Here is an 8,837-nt window from a genome sequence, read left to right on the forward strand (position 1 = left end):
AGTTTATCAAAACATCTTTCTCAGCATCAGATTGAAAGAGAAAAGAGAAGGTTTGAATATGAAATTGAAGATGCTTTATGTGTAATCCCAGAATGTGTTTTCTTTTCAAATACTTGTGGAATAATGACAAAAAATGACCACATACCAGGCCACAGAAAACTAAAAAAGTAGAGATCTAACCAAAAAGTAAAAGCATACAAGACACATTCCAGGTTATAATGTAATAATATCTAGAAATTAACAACAAAACGATAACACCTTTACCCTATCTGACCATTTACAAGTTTTTAAGTTAAATAATAAAAATTGAGATTACAAACTGTCTGAAAGTATTAACAATGAGAATATTTCATATCAAAACCTAGATATTAAGACTAAAGATGTCCTCAGCAGAGTAGTCACAGTCATAAATTCTTACACATGAAGTCAGCAACTCATTCTTTCATTACACAAATATTCTCTGAGAGCCCGTCATAGGCCAGCCCTGCTCTAGGTGCTGGGGATCGAGAGTAGCCAAAAGTGAGAGAGTTTCTCTCTGCAGAGCTGACATCCAAGTGGATAACTGTAAGAACGACTGTGGGGGAAATTTCCTGAATATTTAATTCAAGAAGCTAGAGAGGGGCATTAAAATGTTCTAGAAAAGCTGCTCGGCGCCTGTGGCTCAAGCGGCTAAGGCGCCAGCCACATACACCTAAGGTGGTGGGTTCGAATCCCCAGCCCGGCCCGCCAAACAACGATGGCTGCAACCAAAAAAAATGACCAGGCGTTGTGGCGGGCGCCTGTAGTCCCAGCTACTTGGGAGGCTGAGGCAGGAGACTCGCTTGAGCCCAGGAGTTGGAGGTTGCTGTGAGCTGTGATGCCAGAGCACTCTACCCAGGGGGATAGCTTGAGGCTCTGTCTCAAAAAAAAAAAAAAATGTTCTAGAAAAGCAAGAGAGAGAAATAAAGAAAACACGTAAATTAATGACTTAGGAAGAAAAATAGAGTAGAATTGAATAGACTCTGCTGTACCTAAGAAAAAAGAGGAAACACAAATATGTATCATTAGAAGTGGCAAAGAGCTTCCTTTTGGCTGGAGACGCCATCTTTCAGTAATTCACCAAAATGACGAACACAAAGGGAAAGAGGAGAGGCCCCCGATACATGTTCTCTAGGTCTTTTAGAAAACATGGAGTTGTTCCTTTGGCCACGTACATGCGAATCTACAAGAAAGGTGATATTGTAGACATCAAGGGAATGGGTACTGTTCAAAAAGGTATGCCACGCAAATGTTACCATGGCAAAACTGGAAGAGTCTACAATGTCACCCAGCATGCTGTGGGCAATATGTAAACAAACAAGTTAAGGCCAAGATTCTTGCCAAGAGGATTAATGTTCGTATTGAGCATATTAAGCACTCTAAGAGCCGAGATAGCTTCCTGAAACGTGTGAAGGAAAATGATCAGAAAAAGAAGGAAGCCAAAGAGAAAGGTACCTGGGTTCAACTGAAGCGCCAGCCTGCTCCACCCAGAGAAGCCCACTTGGTGAGAACCAACGGAAAGGAGCCTGAGCTCCTGGAACCCATTCCCTATGAATTCATGGCATAAAGCATATAACATAGCACACAGGAGTACCAGTGGACCCATGCTTTTAGGTGAAAGAACCTATTTACTCTCCATGAGCTCATGGCATAATAGGTGTACAGCATAGCACACAGAATAACCAATTAGACCCCATGTAACAGTGATACAAGGTGCTGGAACCTGTTTCCCATGAATTCAAAAGTCAGTGTTTTGTCACATTCAAGGGCAAGATGCCTCCCTGAGCTACTGGAGCCTCTTCCCTATGAATTCATGGGATGGTAGTTAAAAACAAAAAACAATAGCCTAAAAATGTGTGTTCGTTCACTACAAATGTGATTTTTTATTTTGCCGCAAAGAAATATTAAACCAAATTTTAATGTATCCTTAAAAAAAAAAAAAGAAGTGGCAAAGAGCATGATATAACTGCAGATACAGAGATTATATAGACTGTAAGAAAATAATATGTATAACACAATGTCAAAAATTTGAACACTTATGTAAAATAGATATTATGTATACAATGGAAATATTTCTAGAAACATATAAATAATCAAATTGGGTTGCCAAATAACTACAGAAGAAATTGAAAAGATTGTTCAGGATCTGCCCACCAAAACTCATAAATGCCTAAATGATTTAAAAGCAAAAGTTGAGCTCGGCACCCATAGCACAGTGGTTATGGTGCCAGCCACATATACCCAGGCTGGCAGGTTTGAACCTGGCCTGGGCCAGCTAAACAGTGACAAATGCAACCAAAAAATAGCCAGGCATTGTGGCGGGCACCTGTAGTCCCAGCTACTTGGGAGTCTGAGGCAAGAGAATTGCTTAAGCCCAAGACTTTGAGGTTACTATGAGCCGTGATGCAACGGCACTCTACCAAGGGCGACATAGTGAGACTCCGTCTCAAAAAAAAAAAGCAAAAGTTGACCATGCCTGTAATCCTAGCACTCTGGGAGGCCGAGGCAGATGGACCACCTGAACTCAGGAGTTGGAGATCAGCCTAAACAAGAGGAAGACCCTGTCTCTACTAAAAATAGAAAAACTAACTGGTGCTGTGGTGGGCACCTGTAAGTCCCAGCTACTTGGGAGGCTGAGACAAGAGGATAGCTTGAGCCCAAGAGTTTGCAATTACTGTGAGCTATGATGCCAGGGCAACAGAGTGAGACTGTCTCAAAAAAAAAACACCAAAATTTGACAAACTTTAAAGGCACCTATAATCTTATTAAGTCACATAGAACATAGTGATGGAAAGAGACTTCTGCAAGGCCTGCACACAAAACGAACATTGGAATTATTATGAACAGAAAGGCCAGAGCACAAACCTTCGCCCTGAAGGAGAAGTTGTTGACAGCTGGAAGCGCTGTGTATGTTTACTTGAGTGGCCTGTCACCCAAAAACAGCTGTGGGGACATGTCACACACAGTGGTACTGCCCTCCACTCACTCCCCACTACAGTCCACACCTGTGGCTTCACAGCACGTTCCCTATGGCCACTTAACAGGGAAAAAATAGAGCTGAGCAGTTTCCACACAGCTGGTCCACTAACAGTGGACAGTGACAGTGTAACTGCCCCAGTCAGGGGTGGCCTCAAAAGGCAGTGGGGAAGGGAAATCCTGTCAGGAACGGAATTTAGAGCGTTCCACCTAGTTGAACACTTTCCCTGGAGGCAGGAAGGCCTGAGTTGTAGAGCTACAGCTGTTCAAGGACAGTAGAGAATGGTTTGGCTGGACAGTTGGGAGCTCCAGACAAAGGTTGGAGATTGGTGACAGGTGGTCTGCGGAAGGGAATGTGGACAGATTGCTCAGAAATGACCCAGAGGCCACGAGTGCTTGTGTACACACGGCTGCTCTCGGAAGTCCTCACTGTGGAGAACGTTCTCAATAGTCAAATGGACAAGATGACCTCCCAGGGGATCGTGTGTAAGCCTCTTTCACAAGTCAGCACTTGCCCACTTGGAAATAAAGTAGTTTTGGAAGCAGGACCAGAGGCCATTCTGTGAAGCCCAAGTAAGGACTTAACAACCTCTCCAAAGCTGGACCAGGCAATGCAGCCAACAAAGTTCTAATTTCTTTTTTTTTTTTTTATTAAGTCACATATATATAGATCCTGAATACATTTATGCCTTTTTGAGATTCAATGTGTTGATTATTTGTACAAATTGGAGTGCTTACATCCTACTAATTAACATAGCTTTCACCTCATTTACTTAATCACAGTGTGAAGACATTTTTGTTAAATAGTTGATAGCTTTGACTTGTACCCTTGCAATATGCTCCATAGGTGTGGTCCCACCATTAACCCTCCCTCTATCAAACCACCCCCCTCCCTACACGGTTCTAATTTCCAGCGGCAGAGACCACACTGCAGTGAGGAGGACCAGGCAGCTCTCTGGTGGCAAGTTAGTTACACTGGGCTCCTTCTGTCACGGAGAGGCACTGATTTGTCCTCACTGGAATAATTACGTATACTGGAGTTGAATATGCATCCTCTGTCCACCATGCTTCCATCAGTGGTCTAAATAAGTGTCCTCCACACCATCACAGCAGACAACCCACACAACCCTGTTTCTGCCCAGGAAACCAGCTTTCCACTCAAAGAAGTGAAGTGCAGGCTGGTGGTTGTGGGCTGCACTGGGCCTGATCATACACACAGGAGCAGCTAGCCCGATAGAAGAAAGGAATGCCCTGTTGAAGGGTCAGTTACAGCACCCTGGCAGAAACATCTGGTGAGTTTGGGACTATGTCCCCCAGCTTGTGCTGTCTGAGCTCAGCCAGCAATTGAATTACAACCATCCATTTACAGCAGTCATGGCACTAAGGCGTGGTGGATGTGGGGATGGTTCCCTTCACTATTAGACCAAATAACTCCCTTTCAAAAAATTTGCTTCTTGGCTTGGCACCCGCAGCACAGTGGTGATAGAACCAGCCACATATACCAAAGTTGGCTGGTTCGAACCAAGCCCAGGCCAGCTAACCAACAATGACAACTGCAACAAAAAATAGCCAGACATTGTGGTAGGCGCCTTTAGTCCCAGCTACTTGGGAGGTTGAGGCAAGAGAATTGCTTAAGCCTTAGAGTTTGAGGTTGCTGTGAGCTGTGATGCCATAGGACTCTACAGAAGGCAACAAAGTGAGACTCTGTCTCAAAAAAAATTTTTTTTTTGCTTCTTGTTCCCACAACTCTACATCTGCTGGTTTGGAGGTTTTGATATTCAACAGAGCAAAGCTTCAATCCAGAGACACCCAATGGTTCTACCAAATAGGACGTTAATGCTGAATGCCAGCCATATGGTCTCCCTGTGCCCCTGGATGAACAGGCTGAAAGGGAGGTCGTGGCATCAGCTGGAGCGCTTGCCTTCAGACCTGTGCTGTCTGGGGCTCTAGCTGCTGCTGCATGTGGCTTTCATAGTTAGTTTGAGCTAAGCAAAATTAGAAGTTTGGTTCTTCAGTCATACAAGCCACATTTCAAGTGGTCAGTTTCTGCGTGCAGTCATTGCCACCATATTCGGCAGAACAGCTCTGGAGCACAGCCATCACCGCCGGAGGTTCTGTTGGATGGTGCTGAGACCGGAGAAGGTCATGGAGAGGTCCTTACAATGGGGGCATGAAGGAACACAGCTGACCTCAGAAACCTCTGCCCTGCCAGCTCGTTCTGCTGTGCTCTGTGGCTACCATGGAAGGAAGACACAGCAGACTTCTTTAGGGATGGGCAGCAGGGCTCAGACACCTCGGGAATAATGGTCTGGGCCGTGTGACTGGTAAAGAACCCCAGCCAGCTGGGGTGTGGGCTGAAGGGAAAGTAAGTGTGCAATGAACGGTAGAAGAGGGAGGTCACACATCCTAGCCAAGGCGTAGGCCCTGTATTGTCTAGCCTATCCAGTACACCCTCCGTAGCTGGCCACCTCCCCACACTGACCATCTCCTCACGCTGACCTAATTTTCACAGACTGGATATGCACCACGTGCCTATCAGTACAGTCGGCCTGGTTCCCTATGTTGACCACCTCCATATGTGGACCAGTTTGTTACAGTCCCTTGGGTGGTCACCTTACAGAGATTCTACTGTATTTTTTCCTTGCTACACCGCATGTGTGTTTATATATTTTAATGAAATTCTCTTACTTTTTTCCTTTAATCCCTATCATACAGATTGTTTGCAGAATATTGAGACAGGATTGAGACAGAATTAGAGAAGGAATGGACCTCACCCAGAACTATTGGACTTGAAGTTGCATATATACACAGTAACTGAGAAAAGAAGTGATGATGATTTCAGTCTGTTAGGCCGCAGCTTTGTGGGTAGAGGGTGCTGGCTCTAAAAGCCTGGACGGAAGGCTGAACCTTATTGGTTATTTTGGCTGCCCAGAGTTTGGTTCTCCCAGTAGCCTTCCAGTGTTGGCTTAAGTAGAGTTAGTTGGCTTCTGTTGTTTGCAAACAAAAGCTCTGACTGGGTTTGAAGTGTAGTATTGGCAAAGAAGAGAGCACATGGGTACTTGGAGATGACATGTTTATCTTCGTAAAGAATCAACAGGAAAAAAATGGAAAACATTCAAGAATTTATTGTGATGCAAAGACATGACCATGACTGAGGTGATAGATATGCTAATTACCTTGATTTGATCATTGTGCAACATGTACAAATATCATAATATCACATCAGACCACATAAATATATACAATTATTATGTGTCCATTTTTTAAAGTTAAGAATTTATTTAGGTAGCCGGACTGCTTTTGTATTTATTAACTTTATTCCGAAGGAAAGCTTAAGTTTTAAAATCCATTTTCAATGTAAAATAAAACCAGAGTGTAATCCCAGCACTTGGAAGGCTGAGGGGGATCACTTGAGGCCAGGAATTGGAAACCAGCCTGGGCAACACAGCAAGACCCTGATTCTACAAAAAAATTAAAAAAAAAAAAGCCATGTGTGTTAGTGCATGCCTATAGTTCCAGCCACTCAGGAGCTTAGGAGGCTTAGGCAGGAATTACTCAAGCCCAGGAGTTTGAGGCTGCAGTGAGCTAGCCCTCAAAAAAAAAAAAAAAAAAAAAAAAAGACTCTGGCTTGGTGCCGGGGGCCCAAGTGGCTAAGGTGCCAGCCACATACACCTAAGGTGGTGGGTTCAAATCCAGCCTGGGCCCGCCAAATAACAATGACAGCTGCAACCAAAAAATAGCCGAGCCGTTGTGGCGGATGCCTGTGGTCCCAGCTACTTGGGAGGCAGAGGCAGGAGACTCACTTGAGCCCAGGAGTTGAAGGTTGCTCTGAGCTGTGATGCCACAGCACTCTACCCAGGGCAACAGCTTGAGGCTCTGTTTCAAATAAATAAATAAATAAATAAACCGAGAGAGATTGAGACAGAGAGAGAGAATTCACTGCTTCCCTTGGTGTGGCTAACAAATTTGTTATTTATTAGTGATAGTATTTTTGTTTTTGTTTTTTTGCAGTTTTTGGCCAGGGCTGGGTTTGAATCCGCCACCTCCAGCATATGGGACCGGCACCCTACCCTTTTGAACCACAGGCACCGCCCTATTAGTGATAGTTTTAAAAAAAGTTTCTTTGAGCTTCATAAATTTGGGGGATTGCTGTCAAATTGCTGTCAAATCTTTATCAAATTTACTTTATAAATGAGCTACAGCTTTTCAGGGCGTTTCACGTTTTCTTGTGTTAAGGACCAATCTTAAATACTCTGAATTGATGGTGCTCATTAACCAGAGCAATTCAGATGCATTCTTAAATTGCTACTACATTGCTTTGAGCTACATAATTGTGTAATAAAATTACTCTTATGTTACACACACTGTACTTATTGATGAGTATGTGTGGGAGTTTTGTCACTGGAATGCTTGTCTCTCCAGGCCATCTTGCTGTGTTGGTGCAATTTCATGTGCCATTTCATCCGGAACTGCCAGACCTCATCAGGACAAGATGCATCAGTTATACCAACATGTGATTTCACATATTGGGATGCATAAATATCCAACTTCACTCACAAAAGTACCCACTGTTTGTAGGACTGCTATAACACTTGAGCCTATAAACGTTGAAATTCTGGTAAATTTTATTTTGCATGAATCTCATTTAAGAGAAATAAAATGTGTGGTGCATTTATAATGGTATATGCTGCATTACCACATATACTCTTGAAAGGAGAGAACTTCCATTTCGACTGGGTATCCATGAGAAGTAAGCCTTATGTGCTGCTGATGAGAAGAATTTTCCACAGACTAGCTTTTGGCTTTGCATATTTCAATCCTTGTTTCTCTTTTACACATTGCCAGTGCTGGGAGTGATGTATCCATATTTCAGTATGGCCTCTGGGCTGCACCATCATGTCACGACTGGTGAGTTGGCATAGTGGGTACTGGTGGGTAGGAGTATTATCCTTGGAAGCCATTCCTAGAGCTGCTAGTATTTAACTACACACAAAAGTGACTGCAACCTACATAAACACATCCCACTATGCCAAGTAAGTGTGTCTTTGCCTCAGCTGCCCATCAGCCAGATCCCAAAATGCCCAGGGCCATCCAACACCAGCCAACATGAGTGGGAATGACAGACAAGTTGGAGTGGAAAAGATAATGACCTTATCGATAGTAGCTGGAACATTTTACTTCCGTAAGTTTTACAAAAACACGATGACCATGTAAATCTACCGCAAGGACATAGCCCATGGCTTTGGCGAGGGCTGTGTGAGTTTACTTAATATTGAAGGATATCCAAATCCTCCCAGGGTGGAGCTGGGGAACGGGGCACAGTCCTGCTCGTCAGTCCGGTCACTGCAAGGCACACCACAGTTCCACACAGCAACCCTCACTTCCCTCACTCATTTCCTCCCTCCACCCCTGTCGGGCAGGCATTGTCATTCCCACCCCAGAGGGAAAGTGGAGGGCCCAGAGGAAGGACCCTAGGCTAGGGTCACAGGGTTGGCAAGTGACAGAGCCCAGCTCTCTGGTATCCCAGTCTGGGGCTCAATTCCTGAACTGGCTGAGCCCTCACTTGCCCCCTCATGGAGGCATAGGGAAGGCGTTAGACCCAGTTAGAGGGGTGCTAGCCTTTGTAATCACCTCTCATACCTACACCTGCAGGACAGTTAACAATGTACTTTTATGCACGTGAGTTTAACTCTTCCAGCAGTCTGTGGGGAATGTTATCCCCATTTTCTGGTAGAGGAAACTGAAGTTCATAGAGGTCACATGGCCTGATTAAGGCAGGAGAAGCGGTACCTGAACCAGGTTCTGGACTCCCGTTCAATGCTTTTTTTTTTTTTTTTTTTTTT

At 44.3% G+C, this 8,837-nt stretch overlaps 1 pseudogene; it reads left to right on the top strand.

Annotated features, from left to right (window-relative positions):
• Nucleotides 1-1,100: 1,100 nt before the first annotated feature.
• LOC100964114 lies at nt 1,101-1,585 on the top strand (annotated as a pseudogene).
• Nucleotides 1,586-8,837: the final 7,252 nt, after the last annotated feature.

The sequence above is a fragment of the Otolemur garnettii genome, unplaced genomic scaffold (genome assembly GCF_000181295.1).
Source record: "Otolemur garnettii isolate 467f Iridium unplaced genomic scaffold, OtoGar3 scaffold00011, whole genome shotgun sequence".
Classification (NCBI taxonomy): Eukaryota; Metazoa; Chordata; class Mammalia; order Primates; family Galagidae; genus Otolemur; species Otolemur garnettii.